Here is a 19,038-nt window from a genome sequence, read left to right on the forward strand (position 1 = left end):
AAGCTAATGTTTGGAAAACACGAGTAGTTTTTATCACTTTTCAGGATAGTTTAGTACGATGCAAACTTCGCAACATTCATTTCATTGGATGCGATTGAGATGCTCTTTTATTTCGCAAACATTTCTGTGAAGCTAATGTTTGCAAAATACGAGTAGTTTTTATCACTTTTCAGACTAGTTTAGTACGGTGCAAACTTCGCAACATTCATTTCATTGGATGCGATTGAGATGCTCTTTTATTTCGCAAACATTTCTGTAAAGCTAATGTTTGGAAAATACGAGTAGTTTTTATCATTTTTCAAACTAGTTTAGTACGATACAAACTTCGCAACATTCATTTCATTGGATGCGAGTGAGATGCCCTTTTATTTCGCAAACATTTCTGTAAAGCTAATGTTTGGAAAATACGAGTAGTTTTTATCACTTTTCAGACTAGTTTAGTACGGTGCAAACTTCGCAACATTCATTTCATTGGATGCGAATGAGATGCTCTTTTAATTCGCAAACATTTCTGTAAAGCTAATGTTTGGAAAATACGAGTAGTTTTTATCACTTTTCAGACTAGTTTAGTGCGATGCAAACTTCGCAACATTCATTTCATTGGATGCGATTGAGATGCTCTTTTATTTCGCAAACATTTCTGTAAAGCTAATGTTTGGAAAATACGAGTAGTTTTTATCACTTTTCAGACTAGTTTAGTACGATGCAAACTTCGCAACATTCATTTCATTGGATGCGATTGAGATGCTCTTTTATTTCGCAAACATTTATGTAAAGCTAATGTTTGGAAAATACGAGTAGTTTTTATCACTTTTCAGACTAGTTTAGTACGGTGCAAACTTCGCAACATTCATTTCATTGGATGCGAGTGAGATGCCCTTTTATTTCGCAAACATTTCTGTAAAGCTAATGTTTGGAAAACACGAGTAGTTTTTATCACTTTTCAGGATAGTTTAGTACGATGCAAACTTCGCAACATTCATTTCATTGGATGCGATTGAGATGCTCTTTTATTTCGCAAACATTTCTGTGAAGCTAATGTTTGCAAAATACGAGTAGTTTTTATCACTTTTCAGACTAGTTTAGTACGGTGCAAACTTCGCAACATTCATTTCATTGGATGCGATTGAGATGCTCTTTTATTTCGCAAACATTTCTGTAAAGCTAATGTTTGGAAAATACGAGTAGTTTTTATCATTTTTCAAACTAGTTTAGTACGATACAAACTTCGCAACATTCATTTCATTGGATGCGAATGAGATGCTCTTTTAATTCGCAAACATTTCTGTAAAGCTAATGTTTGGAAAATACGAGTAGTTTTTATCACTTTTCAGACTAGTTTAGTGCGATGCAAACTTCGCAACATTCATTTCATTGGATGCGATTGAGATGCTCTTTTATTTCGCAAACATTTCTGTAAAGCTAATGTTTGGAAAATACGAGTAGTTTTTATCACTTTTCAGACTAGTTTAGTACGATGCAAACTTCGCAACATTCATTTCATTGGATGCGATTGAGATGCTCTTTTATTTCGCAAACATTTATGTAAAGCTAATGTTTGGAAAATACGAGTAGTTTTTATCACTTTTCAGACTAGTTTAGTACGGTGCAAACTTCGCAACATTCATTTCATTAGATGCGATTGAGATGCTCTTTTATTTCGCAAACATTTCTGTAAAGCTAATGTTTGGAAAATACGAGTAGTTTTTATCATTTTTCAAACTAGTTTAGTACGATACAAACTTCGCAACATTCATTTCATTGGATGCGAATGAGATGCTCTTTTAATTCGCAAACATTTCTGTAAAGCTAATGTTTGGAAAATACGAGTAGTTTTTATCACTTTTCAGACTAGTTTAGTGCGATGCAAACTTCGCAACATTCATTTCATTGGATGCGATTGAGATGCTCTTTTATTTCGCAAACATTTCTGTAAAGCTAATGTTTGGAAAATACGAGTAGTTTTTATCACTTTTCAGACTAGTTTAGTACGATACAAACTTCGCAACATTCATTTCATTGGATGCGAATGAGATGCTCTTTTAATTCGCAAACATTTCTGTAAAGCTAATGTTTGGAAAATACGAGTAGTTTTTATCACTTTTCAGACTAGTTTAGTGCGATGCAAACTTCGCAACATTCATTTCATTGGATGCGATTGAGATGCTCTTTTATTTCGCAAACATTTATGTAAAGCTAATGTTTGGAAAATACGAGTAGGTTTTATCACTTTTCAGGCTAGTTTAGTGCGATGCAAACTTCGCAACATTCATTTCATTGGATACGATTGCGATGCTCTTTTATTTCGCAAACATTTCTGTAAAGCTAATGTTTGGAAAATACGAGTAGTTTTTATCACTTTTCAGACTAGTTTAGTACGATACAAACTTCGCAACATTCATTTCATTGAATGCGAATGAGATGCTCTTCTAATTCGCAAACATTTCTGTAAAGCTAATGTTTGGAAAATACGAGTAGTTTTTATCACTTTTCAGACTAGTTTAGTGCGATGCAAACTTCGCAACATTCATTTCATTGGATGCGATTGAGATGCTCTTTTATTTCGCAAACATTTCTGTAAAGCTAATGTTTGGAAAATACGAGTAGTTTTTATCGCTTTTCAGACTAGTTTAGTACGATGCAAACTTCGCAACATTCATTTCATTGGATGCGATTGAGATGCTCTTTTATTTCGCAAACATTTATGTAAAGCTAATGTTTGGAAAATACGAGTAGGTTTTATCACTTTTCAGACTAGTTTAGTACGATGCAAACTTAGCAACATTCATTTCATAGGATGCGAGGGAGACGCTCTTTTATTTCGAAGCATTTCTGTAAAGCTAATGATTGGAGAATGCGAGTAGTTTTTACAACTTTTCAGACTAGTTTGGTACGATGCAAACTTCGCAACATTCATTTCATGGGATGCGTGTGGGATGCTCCTTTATTTCGAAACATTTCTGTAAATCTAATTTAGGGTGAATATGGATAATATTTACAACTTTTCTGACTAGTTTAGTACGATGTAAACTTCCAAACCTTAACTGAAAAAGACGTAACAACAACTTAAGTGTACATAACTTTTTAGATGCATTTCAGAATTTATTTTTCATGAGTAAAAATTGTTCTGTACTTAATCTAGCTTCTCCTATCCCCAAAAAGAAATAGTTCTTATTTGTTGGGAAAATTTTATCATAATTTTATGTTTTTTTGGTGTGTTTTTTTTAAATTGTTCCCATTTCTTTATCCAAACTAAAATATCAAAAAGCAGCTTTATTTTCTCACAAGATGTTTTTTCCCTCACAACATCTTATGTCAACGCGCATGTTATTCAATTTTCCCCGACACTTTATTTCATTGAATTTTTAAAAATAAGCACACGTTTTTAACTAAAGATAATAAACGAAAAGAAAAGACTTAAAAGATGAAAAACAACGAGAAAACGCTGTAGTTTTTTTCCCTTACTCTCAAAGCGCTTTCCCTTTTTCCCTCTTTTAATAGCTTCATTAAGGGAACTTTGTAATTAATTAGTGTTTAGACGAGTGGACGAGCTGGGAGTTGATTATTTATCTTGCAGTGACGTAGCTTTAGTTAGTGCATCCGGGTCTCTTAGGAAACACCATATCATCTGACAACTGACGATGTTCTTAATTTAGGGACCAACATTGGTTTTTGTTTTTTTATCTTGCAAGAGGAATTTTTTTGTGTAAAATGCACTTGTTTAATAAGATAAGACTTACTTAAGAAAGGTGATAATTCTCATGCAGTTTGAATTAACTTGCGAAAAATTCATTTAATTAAAAACTAATTTTTTATTTTTGTGAAAATTATTTTCTGACGTTTTTGGTTTGAGGATGAAGACTCTTTTTTGTAGAATAAATTACTTTTTGTGGATAACTTCAAGATTCTGAAAAGTGTACAGGTTCAATTTTATTATTATAAATTTCCATTGAAATTTTCTATTTTATTATTTCATGGTAGCGTTAAACGTTTAACGTAACCTTGTTGAAAGTCGCATTAGAAGTTTCACTTCAAAAAGAAGTCATAGAAGTATAAGTAATAATTTTCAAAGGTTATAAAAAGGTCGGTCTTACACTCTTAACCGTTAATTTATTAACCGTTACTTTAGTCGTTAATTTATAGGATCATTTCCCTTCTTTGGGAAGATGCCCCTGTATACGTAATAGTTACGAACTTCAACAAAATTTATAGAATGATATTTAATCCATGCAGCCAGCCCCCTTCTTTAACAAAAAAAAACCGGGTATCCATAGTTGCAAACAACTTCAACGAAACCAGTTGAGTAGACCTTTTAATTTATATGGATTTTTTTTAATAAAGTTTCCTAACTCAATTCAGGAGAACTATGCACCTTATTTCCAAATTAGTATTAGCATCAAGGTACTATAGCAACACAACACAAAGTAATAGCAACACAAAGATACCAGATTCAAACCCAGCTGATTTCAAATAACATATTCTTGCACTCTCTCTACATTAGCTACCACGGTAAACGTACAAACAACTCTCTCACTCCTTGCCGAATGACAGCACTATAGTATTTCATCTTGCTCCATGTATGAGTTAAGCAACTTCAATGAACTGAAGATATGTTTTACGTGCATAATGTTGATTTACGATCTTTGGCCATGTATTTTACTCGAAAACCTTTTCGGGCAGATATGTATTTTCATGGTTATGATAGCTTTACGGGAATAAACTTACTTTCAATGTCAGTGACTTTATGTCACTGATTGTAATCTAGCGTAGAAATCTTTTAGAGAGCATAATTTAATGCCATTTCTTAATCAACGGAAATATATTCTTACTTGAAAAGTATAAAGACTTTTATTGTCGATAACAGATTTTTATTGTAACATAAGCGTTAATAATTATAACCGTAGTTGAACAGCAGATCCAATTTTGGGTTTACGACTACGAATGTTCAAATCCGTAGCCTTGTAACTTTCAGCCTGATCCAGAAGACAAGCAAACTTCTGGATCACGTATTGGGGGAAATTAGCCTTCGTGGAGGACTTTTTGATGGAGTTAACCCGCATTTCCGTTATATGGAGAGAAAAATTACGAAAACCTACCACGGCCAGCCTGACAGCAAGGGAACTCTAACCCATGACCTGTTTATCACTGAGGATATTTTACGTCAGCGCTGTGGTCGGTGCGAGCAGGATGCGGAATTCGTGTCGACCAGCCATCACTGGGATTCGAACTCAGTTCACCTCATTGGAAAACGAAAGCTCTATCCCCTGAGCCACCACGATTCATAAGCGTTAATAGACTTTTTTAAGTAGAAAGGGGGCTGGGATAGCCTGGTTGGTAGGGAGTTGGGCTAATGTCAAAGGATTTGTGTAGTAAATGATGACTGTTGCACGTTAAATCTGTCGGGTCACAAAGCCTTCCTTTCTCCCAAACCAAATCAATACCATTGGGGTTAGTGAATTGGTGGTCGATCGTTCTCTGGTTCGAATTACTATCTGAGGATAAATGTTAGATGTATGAAAGGGTCCTTTAATATGCCCTATGAACGGGCTGTGACGGGTGTGTGGCTATATTTCTGATTATAAATGGTGCAACTGAAAAACAAAAAAACGCAACCTCTGCCTTAAATTTGCTTGGTTTCACAGAGGCTTGCTGGTCTTAGTAAGTGGCTTAGAAATAACAATACCAACACGAAGACAAATGAAGAAATATTAAAAGTTCTTACTTAGAAAAGATATTTTAAAAGATATATTAATTTAGAACGGAAAAGATAATTGTAAAATAGAAAATATATGAAACTTACAGATATTTATCTCTGAATTACTTTCTAGAAATGGCAAATTCTATTCTTTTATGTGTTTATGTACGTGTTGAATGACATCCGTAAAAGATTATAAAAAATAACTAATAAATGAATTTGTTTTGCATAGTTAAATACCGGTATCTACAATTTGATGTCATGGTTACCATGTACTTAATTCACATTTTGTAAACTATGCAATTGGAATTCATGTATGTCTACATTAGTTTGACAGTAAAGGAGAGACTAACTATAAGAGAAATATAGACAGCTATTTCAAAAGGTTTTTCAATTGGTGAAGCAAAAGTTTTTTGCTGTTAAGTGCTTTTAACTATAGGTCATGTCTGTTAGAATAATTAGTAGCGTAACAAAAAATATTAATTTATTTATTTAATAGTATATACGCTTGTGAGGTTTTAAGTAATTGGGTAGATTTTTAGAATTTTCTTTAATTATTTAGTTTTCTATTGTTTTTTTGTTTTTTTTTTTTTTTTTTTTTTTTTTTGTTAAAATGGCGCATTTGTTAGCATTTCTGGTATTAGCCATCGTCTTAATTACAAGGTTTTATTTTTTTAAATTTTAACTTTGAAACTATTAATAATATGAAAGAAAGGGAGTGTCTTGATCTAAAATATATAAAAATAACAAGGATTATGGTAACAGGCGTGAAATTTTAATCATCTCTGGCCGAAAAAAATGCATAAATTGAAAGTTATTTCGAAGGAAAAAAAATAAAGAACTGTGCGAAATACATTCATTTGTACAGAATAATTTTGGTGTTTAAAAGCACAATACTACTAGCATTATTAGCCACGGGAAATATTGAAATATTGCTTATTATTAAATACCACTAGATGAAAATCGTTTTAATGAATTCTTAATACGCTAAATACTGTGGAAACAGAATGTCGTTTAGTCAAAATATCTAACAATGCAGTTATTTCGAAAAGAAAATTAAAAAGAAATGATAAGACCCACCAAAAATTTATATGTGCATGTAAAACAATAATATACAAGTAAAAATAATGATGTACGTAGATCTCATAAACTGGAAATTTCAACCGACTAATGCAGGTACATATATATCTATAGATATTCTTTTTTATTTGGTCAAACAAAAGCAGAAATATTTTGTTTTTTTAATCCAATTACTAAATTTTCATTTTACTTATTTTTATTTTATTACGTTTACTTTTATTTCATTACATTTATCTTTCAATTAATTCGCTTTTTTTTATTTTATTACTTTCGCTTTTATTTGTGTTTTTTTTTTCTTTGGTATTCTATCTTTTAATTTATTCATGGAAACTTGTCGAAATTTTGATTGGCGATAAAATGGTGGAAATTTTTGCTTGTATCATTTTGGAAACATCTGTAACATGCGTGGCACTGAGCTTCAGTCAAACTTTTAGCAATCTAGCTATCCGGATCCGACTTCGGAAGTCTAACAGCATCGGGCGCTGTCAGTGCTTGGGAGGGCGATCACCTGGGAACACCGCGTGCTATTGGCATGATACCTTAATGATATTTTTAAGTCATTAAATGAGATCGACAGCGATTACTCGGACATCAATTCTAATCTAATAATACAAATCCGATAAAAAAAGCTCACTTTTGCTATATTCCCACGGGGAATAGAAAACGAGGAAGACCACCATATAGATGACTTGACTCGGAGGACTTTCATGTAGCAAATAGGGAAACTGTAAGAGGCTTTCTGCTGATAGGAACAGATGACAAAGAGGCGGGATGGACTTGTCTTGTAACAGGCTGTAGTGCCTTGAAAGAAAGATCTATCTGGATAGTGGTCCAACTTTTGATTGAAGATAAATTCTTTATCGGCTGTAAGATGTCGTTTTTTTTTAATTGAGGAAACTGTTGAAACTTATATTAATATCAAACATAAACTTTGCGCATTAGAGCTGGTTGAAAGTGGTCCTATTTTTGTATCCGAAAGACAGAAAAGAAGCAGTTTTGAACTCGATGAAGTCCTATTCTAAAACTTTTGTTTAAGACTTTCAAACAGGTGTAGCAAATATCTCTACAGAAAATAAGTTTCGCTGCTAAATGACAGGCAAAAGTTCTGAAACAAATTTTTTAACAATTTCTTGTTAGTCGGCAAATACCGATACAGATGATTTGCTACATCAATTAACTTCACATTTTTATTTGCAAACCCTCCCTTGCTTTAACTCCCACCAAATTCCCGCTCATCGATTGGTGATTAAAACTCGGGTAATTAATTTAAAGAAACGTTTACCTCCCTTGAAATTCCCTTTTTGCCAACTGAATACCCACTTTTTTTTACTTTTTAAGAGGGGTCACACATACAAGCGTTAGTGTTGATATATGTAAATTCAACGCTCTTTGAAAAAGGCTTCTTTTTTCTTTTTTTTTTCATAACATGATTGAAAAATAGTGATTCATGAGTTTTATGCCTCGACGGATACGCTAATGAATCTATGAGGATTGATTTTTCCCTACCTTTCCCCCATTTTTTTTTTTTTTTTCAAAATCATTGTCGCTTTCTTGTAACAGACACAGCTATCTATCTTTTTCTTTCGGTGTACGATGGGAAAAAGATCATCCTGTTAACTTAGGTTTATCCCCTTTTTACCCCTTCCAAAGGTTCGATTTCAATTTTAGGTTTTTAAAAACTCAAAAGAGGGGTAGAGTTAATGCATTTCTTGGTAGTGTAGCACAAAAAAAAATATAATAAAAATTTATCTAAAAGAGGATTATAAAAAAAATTGCTATAGAAAGAGATTGTCCCTGGTATTGATTTTTTATTTGCTTTTGTCATTTTTTTCTGCAATTAAGATTATGGAGCAATTTTTTACGCAATTGTAATCCCTATTTTAATTTTTTTTTTTTCAGTTCGTAGATTACACTCGGTTGGGTAACAATTTTTCTTTCATTTACAGCATTAGCAGTCTCCTTCCCACGTAATTAATGGCTTTTCTAAATGAAAAATTCTTTCCTAAAAATAAAAACATTCTGTTGTTCTCCATCTTGGCTAAAATTAAAAACATTTAAATAATTTTTAAAATGCTTGAATATTCCAAAAATAATTCTGTAATATGGCGCAAAATCATGAAAATAAATAGATTTTTAATAAAATAAACTAGTAAAAAACTTTTAAAAAATTTTATCTTTTTCTTAGAATATAGATAAAAGCCTAAATTAAAAATGACTTTTCATTCAATTTATTAAAATCCTTTATTTGAAAATTATAAAATATCATCTTATAGGAAAAATTTATTTTTGTAAAATAATTTCTTTAAGAAAATCTGACATTTCGTAGCAAGATATTTTATTCTTTTTATTTTATAATCATCGCTGAACAGCCGACCTAATTTTGGGTTTACGACTATCAATGTTCAACTCCATATCCTTGTAATTTTGAACCCAATCGAGGAGATAAGGGAACTTCTGGATCAAATATTGGGAGAAATTTGCCTTCGTGGAGGACTTGACTTTTTAATGCAGCTAATCCGCATTTGCTTTACATTTAGAAGAAAACCACGAAATCCTATCACTGTTAGCCTGACGGCAAGGGAACTCTAACCCATGTATTTAATTCGTACTGTATTTTAAAACTAGTTAATATCTGATAAGTGGAGTCTCGATTAACCGAAATGGTCGGGAAATGCTACCTGTCTGATAAGCGAGTATACCAAATAGCCCAATTATTTATAAATTTTCATGTAATAAAATATTATTAGTTAAATTATTTCAAAAGTATTAATTTCAATTTATTAGACATTCTTCAAAATTTCTTATTTCTTATGAGCAAATTACTCGAGGTACAATATCATCGTCACTTAAAATTTCTTAACAATCCAAAATCGAATCTTCATTATTGTTTGCTTCATTCCACAGCTTCTCCATCTACACTTTTAGAAGAACAACTCAACATTCTCATATCTTCTAAGATTTTACTTCACTTTTGAAAAAGTTCGTAACTTCCTTGCAGTTCCAATAAGAGGTAAGTATAAAATATATGAGCTTTTCTGTCTTTCTTTTTTTAAGGGAGTCATCCTGGATAATCCGATACCGGTTGCTTGAGAGTTTACTTCATCATTTGTAAACAAAATAAAATTTTATTAGAGCTTTGAGTGATGAACGGAACCCCGAGTGTCAAGTTGTTAATCAAGTACTTATCCACAGTGCATATGCCTCTTTTCGATTTAGACTTTAAGCCATTAATCCCATTTTTGAATTCCATTCGTTATAATTAAGTTATTTAGTCTTTAATGAAAAAAATACTGCAAATTTAATACTAAACTATAAGAGGTTTGCTTAAATGCATTCATAAATTTTCAAATTCGTTTTTTCTCTGAATTATCTGGAAATGGCACTTTGTTATTTTAAGAGGTTACCACCATTAAGGTATACTAATATAATCCACTAAGTCTCATTCTAAAATGATTTTCCAAATTCTTTTATTCTCATTGATAGTTTAAATCGATTGTTAAAAGTTCAGAAGCTTATAAATAGCTTAAATGGCTTATTTCAAGCTACTTTTAGAAAATAAGTTTTTAATTAATAAAATAAATAATTAAAAATTTTTAATAATTTGAAAAAATAAGCTTTCTAGTTGCTAGTTCTTAATATTCAGATGATGAAATGTTACTTTCTTAATGCAAGCTGTTAATGTTTACATTTATTTTAATGAACATTATGTTCGTTAACTGAAAATTTACCGCAGGTCTTCCACTTTAATTAGCTTTTTAACACTGGTGTTAAGCATTTTTTGAGCAAGTTAAGCATTTTTTTTTGAACTGCAACACTAGACATATGTGTTAATTCTGCATCAATTCGCCTCACATTGTTCATCGTGGCGACAATTCGCCTAGCACAATTTGTCGTAGGACATTTCGTTGTGAGCGAAATTCGCCGCAGCGACGATTCATCATTCGCACAACTCGTCATAGAGATATTTCTACGAGGATACAAATCGTTAAGCACAATTATGTAGTAGTGCAATTCATCATTCGCACAACTCTTCACAGAGATAATTCTTCGAGGATACAATTCATTAAACACAATTATGTAGTAGTGATAATTCTTCATTCGCACAATTATTCATAGAGATAATTCTTCGAGGATACAATTCATTAAACACAATTATGTAGTATTGCAATTCATCATTCGCACAACTTGTCATAAAGATAATACAATTCATTAAACACAATTATGTAGTAGTGATAATTCATCATTCGCACAACTCGTCATAGAGATATTTCTTCGAGGAAACAATTCATTAAGCACAATTATGTAGTCGTGACAATTCATCGTTAGCACTTTTCGACTAATAGATAATCGATGTAAGCACAATTCACAGCAGCGACAATTCGCTGTGAGCTTAATTTGTTGCGAACACAATTCCTCTCAGACTATACTCGTAGCGATGATAATTTGTCGTGAGCAAGCAAATCGTCCCAACGACAATTTGTCATGGTCACATTTGCTCCAAGCACTGATATTTTGGATAGTCAAGGAAACTAATAATCGGATAATAGCGTAAAACAATCAAATTGCAAAAAGTATTTACAAAATCAGAACATAAACTGATATTCCCCCGCCTTACATAGTTGGAATTTTTATTACGAATTTAAATTTTCAACTGTTTAAAGTCATTTAAAAGTACTTCCCATCTATCAAACTTGATTTCTGGGAATCATTCTATGTTTCGAAAAGTTCTCAAAATTTAGCTAATAATCTTTCTAGTATCCCACCCTTTCCTAATATTTGGTAATCTATTCTAATATAATCTTTTACACCTCAGGGTTCCGCCCCCCCCCCCATTCTATTCCTTATTTCCCCTCTTTTATTATCTTTTTCAAACTTGTTTCTCTGTCTCTATTGGTTAAACCACTTTACAAGTTTTCTTTACTTCTCCCCTATTATTCGATTTTTAAACACTGAGAAAGGTTCTGATTTAAAGAACCAAAATCATTGTACCTGCGATTAACTTACGATTTTCGTACATTTCCATTAGGATTTTGGGGGTGACTTGGAAAGCTTTTGAATTTCGTAATAAGCCGCATTCGTTATAGGGAACTTTTACTGTGTGTTTTCGTAAATTATCTATCACGTGCAGTATTTAATTAGCTTCAATTGAAGTACATCTCCTGACTCCTTGCGATAGCACGGCTGTGCTCAAAATCCCGATCTATATTAAATATTTTTATTATTTAAATGCTCAATTTATGTTTGAAACATTTACTGAACTCACACCTAAAAAGCCCCAGTTTCCATGATGAAACGCCGATAGTGTATCGCAAAAAAAAGTCTCTTATTTTCGTCTGTAATAGCTAAAATTCAGAAGAAAAAAAATTTCGAAAAATAATAATCGCATTTTTAGAGAATTATTAAGCTTGAAAAGCAAAATTAGGACAATCTAGAATATTTTCAAGAGCAATGGTGGGTAGTGTCTTACGCTGGCATTGCTCATGCCACCCCATCCCCAGTGAGCAACAAAAAGAAAATTGCAAACTCATCCTCCCTTTGGGTGTTTCAGAATGTTTGAACAGCCACAAATTAAATATTTAGTTTGCTTTTTAAGACATGCTTCGTAAATCGATACATTTCATCGTAGCCGCAAGAAATTAGGCTCATTAAGAATTGTCTCAGCGAGGAGTTGAGTCTGCGACGAATAGTGCTCACGACAAATTGTGCTCGAGACGAATTGTATCCTTGACAAATTGTCGTTGCGAAGAATTGTGCTCAAGACGAACTGTCACCCATACTAATTGTGCCCGATGAACTGCCCCACTGTGAATTGTAAGAAATTGTGATGAAGAATTGTCGCAGCGACGAATAGTACTCACGACCACTTATGCTCTTGACGAATTGTATCCTTGACAAATTGTCGTTGCTAAGAATTGTGCTCTTGACGAATTGTTTCCTCGACAAATTGTCATTGCTAAGAATTGTGCTCTTGACGAACTGTATCCTTGACAAATTGTCGTTGCTAAGAAATGTGCTCACAACGAACTGTCTACCCAGACAAATTGTGCCCGATGAACTGCCCACTGTAAATTGCAAGAAATTGTGATGAAGAATTGTCGCAGCGACGAATAGTGCTCACGATCGATTGCGCTCTTGACGAATTGTATCCTTGACAAATTGTCGTTGCTAAGAATTGTGCTCTTGACGAATTGTTTCCTCGACAAATTGTCATTGCTAAGAATTGTGCTCTTGACGAACTGTATCCTTGACAAATTGTCGTTGCTAAGAAATGTGCTCACAACGAACTGTCTACCCAGACAAATTGTGCCCGATGAACTGCCCACTGTAAATTGCAAGAAATTGTGATGAAGAATTGTCGCAGCGACGAATAGTGCTCACGATCGATTGCGCTCTTGACGAATTGTATCCTTGACAAATTGTCGTTGCTAAGAATTGTGCTCTTGACGAATTGTTTCCTCGACAAATTGTCATTGCTAAGAATTGTGCTCTTGACGAACTGTATCCTTGACAAATTGTCGTTGCTAAGAAATGTGCTCACAACGAACTGTCTACCCAGACAAATTGTGCCCGATGAACTGCCCACTGTAAATTGCAAGAAATTGTGATGAAGAATTGTCGCAGCGACGAATAGTGCTCACGATCGATTGCGCTCTTGACGAATTGTATCCTTGACAAATTGTCGTTGCTAAGAATTGTGCTCTTGACGAATTGTTTCCTCGACAAATTGTCATTGCTAAGAATTGTGCTCTTGACGAACTGTATCCTTGACAAATTGTCGTTGCTAAGAAATGTGCTCACAACGAACTGTCTACCCAGACAAATTGTGCCCGATGAACTGCCCACTGTAAATTGCAAGAAATTGTGATGAAGAATTGTCGCAGCGACGAATAGTGCTCACGATCGATTGCGCTCTTGACGAATTGTATCCTTGACAAATTGTCGTTGCTAAGAATTGTGCTCTTGACGAATTGTTTCCTCGACAAATTGTCATTGCTAAGAATTGTGCTCTTGACGAACTGTATCCTTGACAAATTGTCGTTGCTAAGAAATGTGCTCACAACGAACTGTCTACCCAGACAAATTGTGCCCGATGAACTGCCCACTGTAAATTGCAAGAAATTGTGATGAAGAATTGTCGCAGCGACGAATAGTGCTCACGATCGATTGCGCTCTTGACGAATTGTATCCTTGACAAATTGTCGTTGCTAAGAATTGTGCTCTTGACGAATTGTTTCCTCGACAAATTGTCATTGCTAAGAATTGTGCTCTTGACGAACTGTATCCTTGACAAATTGTCGTTGCTAAGAAATGTGCTCACAACGAACTGTCTACCCAGACAAATTGTGCCCGATGAACTGCCCACTGTAAATTGCAAGAAATTGTGATGAAGAATTGTCGCAGCGACGAATAGTGCTCACGATCGATTGCGCTCTTGACGAATTGTATCCTTGACAAATTGTCGTTGCTAAGAATTGTGCTCTTGACGAATTGTTTCCTCGACAAATTGTCATTGCTAAGAATTGTGCTCTTGACGAACTGTATCCTTGACAAATTGTCGTTGCTAAGAAATGTGCTCACAACGAACTGTCTACCCAGACAAATTGTGCCCGATGAACTGCCCACTGTAAATTGCAAGAAATTGTGATGAAGAATTGTCGCAGCGACGAATAGTGCTCACGATCGATTGCGCTCTTGACGAATTGTATCCTTGACAAATTGTCGTTGCTAAGAATTGTGCTCTTGACGAATTGTTTCCTCGACAAATTGTCATTGCTAAGAATTGTGCTCTTGACGAACTGTATCCTTGACAAATTGTCGTTGCTAAGAAATGTGCTCACAACGAACTGTCTACCCAGACAAATTGTGCCCGATGAACTGCCCACTGTAAATTGCAAGAAATTGTGATGAAGAATTGTCGCAGCGACGAATAGTGCTCACGATCGATTGCGCTCTTGACGAATTGTATCCTTGACAAATTGTCGTTGCTAAGAATTGTGCTATTGACGAACTGTATCCTTGACAAATTGTCGTTGCTAAGAAATGTGTTCACAACGAACTGTCTGCCCAGACAATATATATATATATATATATATATATATATATATATATATATATATATATATATATATATATATATATATATATAGTCAATACAGTGACTTATCATTATCGAATTGAATTAACAAACTCATTTCAACTTTCCAATTCAGACAATAGCATACAAAGTTCTCAATTTTTGATGTAAATATTTATTGGTCTTTAACCGGAAATTATTTTAGTTGCCTTAAAGTTTAATATAAGTCTTCTAATTTTTATCGCACTTTTTAAGACTTAGTTTTAATTGATTGCCGAAGTTTCAGGAGTTGAAAACGGTTACTTCGTTACGAAACGTGAAAACAACTCATTAGTGAAGAAGTAAAACTTTTTCCATTAGTTTAAAAAGCAATTAGAATTAATGATTGCTACTAATTGTTTCTAAAGAAAATTATGTGTATTTTTTTCATCATCATACTGGGATGCTACCCTTACCTAGCTTCGTCATAAAACGAATTTTCTAAAAAAAGGAACATTCTTTTTATGTTATTTTTGTTGGAGTAAATGGGGTAAATGTATTCCAAGAAGATTAATTTTTACTAACCAACAATTATTTATACTTTCTCAAATAAACATTACAATTAATTATCTTTTTTTTATCATTTTTTGAAGAAACGGAAATTATTCTATTCCGTTGATTTCTCAAAACGTTTCTTTACATTTGTTATAATTTTTCGAGAAATATACAAAATCGTCATATATTTTATAATAATAATATTTATAACAATAATTTTTATAATATTAATATTTTTATATTAGTATTTATATTAATATTTATATTAATATTTTTATCAATATTAATATTAATATTTATATTAATATTTATATTAATATTTATATTAATATTTATATTAATATTTATATTAATATTTATATTATTATTTATATTAATATTTATATTAATATTTATATTAATATTTATATTATTGTTACTTGCTCTGAGGAGTCGCACAATTTTCAAATCTTCCAAAACTAGTTTCGAGTAAACGGGTCAAGTGAATTCCAAGAAGATTAATTTTTACTAACAAATAATCATTTATACTTTCTCACATAAACATCTTAATTAATTATCTCTTTTTTCCATTTGATGACGCAACGGAAATTATTCTACTCCGTTGATTTCTCAAAAAGTCTCATTTAAATTTGTTATAATTTTTTAAGAAATATACAAAATCGTCATAGATTTTATAATTATAATATTTATAACAATATTTTTTGTAATAATGATACTTTTATATTAGTATTTATATTAATATTTATATTAATATTTATATCAATATTAATATTTATATTAATATTTATATTAATATTTATATTAATATTCATATTATTGTTATTTGTTAAATAACCGAAAATATCTTATATTCTGTAATAAATTTGTTTTAAGAGTTTCAGGAATTTTAAATTCTAGTAAAACTCCTGTCATCTCGTTTCCGATCTTAACTAATGTCAAGCTCGTGTTTTTTCGCTATGCATGGTGTCGATGCGTTTATATGCATTGACAATGCCTCTTTGCATTGTTACGTTTGTCACAAATTACTTCTGATTTTAAAAATTATTTAGCCCTTTATACTGTGCTACTCTTTTTCAGTAATGTTTTGTTAAAATATTTTTAGCAGTATTGAGATTGTTTAAACATTTAAATTGATTTAGCTTATTAAGTAAAAAAATAAAATATTAAAAACTTATTACAAAAATAGTTTTAAAAATCTACTTAAAATTAAGTAGATTTTCAAAACTATTTTTTTTTTTGGAAGTAAGTTTCTCACTGCCCCCTGGGAGCTATTAAAATGTTGGTCATCGCATGCTTTGCATTTCTGTTAAAATCTCAATGCATGATATATTTATAAAATTTGATTTGCAAATATTAAAATCAACAAAGGGAATTATAAATTTGATAGATTCGGTGTTCAAAAATTTAAGAATGTACCATGTAACATATTACTTTTAGTGAAATTTCAGAAAACAGAGATCAACGCATAATGGGACGTTGCAAGCTGTACAAAAGCATACAGCTTGCTTTAATACAGAAAATAGCTCTCACGTAAGAGCACAAGTTTTTCAATGTCGGCCTCCTTTTTTGAAACTACGCAAACCTTTACTGTTATCCTTATTTGTGTGAACAAAACATTTTTTGTCTTTGAAGTTATCAAATGAAAGCCGCACAAATCATAGTTTAGCCATCAACATTTAAAAGTCAATGAAATTGGTTGTAATCGGGTAAGTAACCTTATAAAGGGTTAGCGGAATAGATTAAAAATATATGATTCACTGTTTTCTGCTAAATAAAACGAAGTATTATTCTCAATAAATCTCAAGTAAGGGACAAAATATGTCAACAGATGTTGCATTTTATCCTTTTTAGACAGGGAAAGCTTTTAAAAAAATTTCTGCCGCATGCCAAAACCATTGCAATTGAAATATCTGCATTGACGTCTGCTCCTTTTTTTCCTCCGGATGTACCCCAATCAAATATTACTTGAAACAATGTTGTTGCAAATTATAATATTTTTAAAACGTTCTTATATAGTAGCTCAAAGTTAGCAGTGCCATCTGTTGACAAATTTCTTGCTAAGTTTAAAAGTTTCTTAAGAAAGAAGCAGCAAACCGCACATTTCTACGTTTTTCCGTTTTTCTCTAATTGATTTCTTTAATCGCCAGTCATTTTTAAGTCTCCCGGTTACTTGACAATGTTAATGAAGCTAGAACTTTTACATCAAAGAATAATGCAGCCGTTCTTTTAATTGTATTAATTGGGATTAAGTATTCAAGGAAAAAGTGAAGATAAAATTTTAAGATCATAAACTCCAATAGTATTTAAGAATCTTGTCTATTTACGCATAATTTTAACTACATTATTTTTCATTTAAAATTTTACGCATCGCTGACTTTAATATTATTCCTAACTTAAATATTGCAGCAAAAAGTAAGAGAAATTAGGATACAAGTCGAATACAAAGTTTAACATTCTTACATGATTATGAGACGAAGTTTTTTTATTGCTTTATTTTTTTCCTGTTTTTTGTGTATTTCTTTATATACTGTTAGGTATTTTTAAACTACTGTGTCCCTCTTCGTTTTTGTTTGTTTTTGCATGTTCAATTTTGCTTCTTGGTGTTTACGAAGAAAAATTATAATTCTTCATTTAGAAACAAATCTTAATATGTTGATCCTGGATATGGTTTTGGAATATTTACAACAATAAAAAAAGAACTCTACGTGATATTCACTTTCCTTCAAACCGATACCCTTTTTCTTTATCGTTAATGAACTTACGTTATTTTTTATCTCCTCAACACTGTAATTAGATAGTTTTATAAATAGATAATACAAATTCAAACATTAGATTTAAAAATGTTGGAAGAATTCGAAATCATATGATTTATCATCATCATCTCATATCATCATTTTCATAAAATTTGCCGAGAAAAAATCTTTTACAACCTATTCGGCCATAAAAAAATATTTTAGTTGTCTCCTAATTTTGTAACAATTCCATCGGTTTAAGTTAATTTTCAATTTAAAACGCCTACCATTTCAAAAACATTTTTATTAGATAACAATTAATATTTTATGAAACTTAAGTCTAGAGTTAAACTTCTTGTCAACCTATACGGAATTTTTCTAAAATAATTAAGTTAAAAATAACAAAAAATGAAACATGGTTGCTCAAAGTTATCCTTCCCTATGGAGTGACTAAAAAACAGCATAATATATGAATTATGTTTGTTGGAACGGATGAAAAATAACAATAAAGGAAAAAAATAGAATTATATTCGAGTTATTAATTGCGTTGGTATATGTCGTTTAAATTTATGCGAGATTTTGTCGTGTTATTATGTACTAATTTAATGATAGTTTAATTTTTTTTCATCCTAGTTTTGTCATTCAGCTAGTAAATAACAAAACTAACATTATTTAACAACTAATAAATAACAAAGCGAATTACTTATACCTTGCATGCGATGCCTCAAAGTAAAATATAAACGTTATCTAATTTTCACTACGAACATTAGCATATTATCGAAAGCAAAGCTCCAAAATTTTGAGAATATCCCTTTAATAGCCTAATTATGCTAGTTTAAAGTTCTACCGGTGAATCTTTTCGATAAACTATGATGACAAACACAGCTTTCACTTTACAAATAACTAGTTATGATAGTTAAAAT

Source organism: Parasteatoda tepidariorum, chromosome 8, assembly GCF_982258835.1.
Source record: "Parasteatoda tepidariorum strain Cologne lab strain chromosome 8, Ptep-v5.0, whole genome shotgun sequence".
NCBI lineage: Eukaryota > Metazoa > Arthropoda > Arachnida > Araneae > Theridiidae > Parasteatoda > Parasteatoda tepidariorum.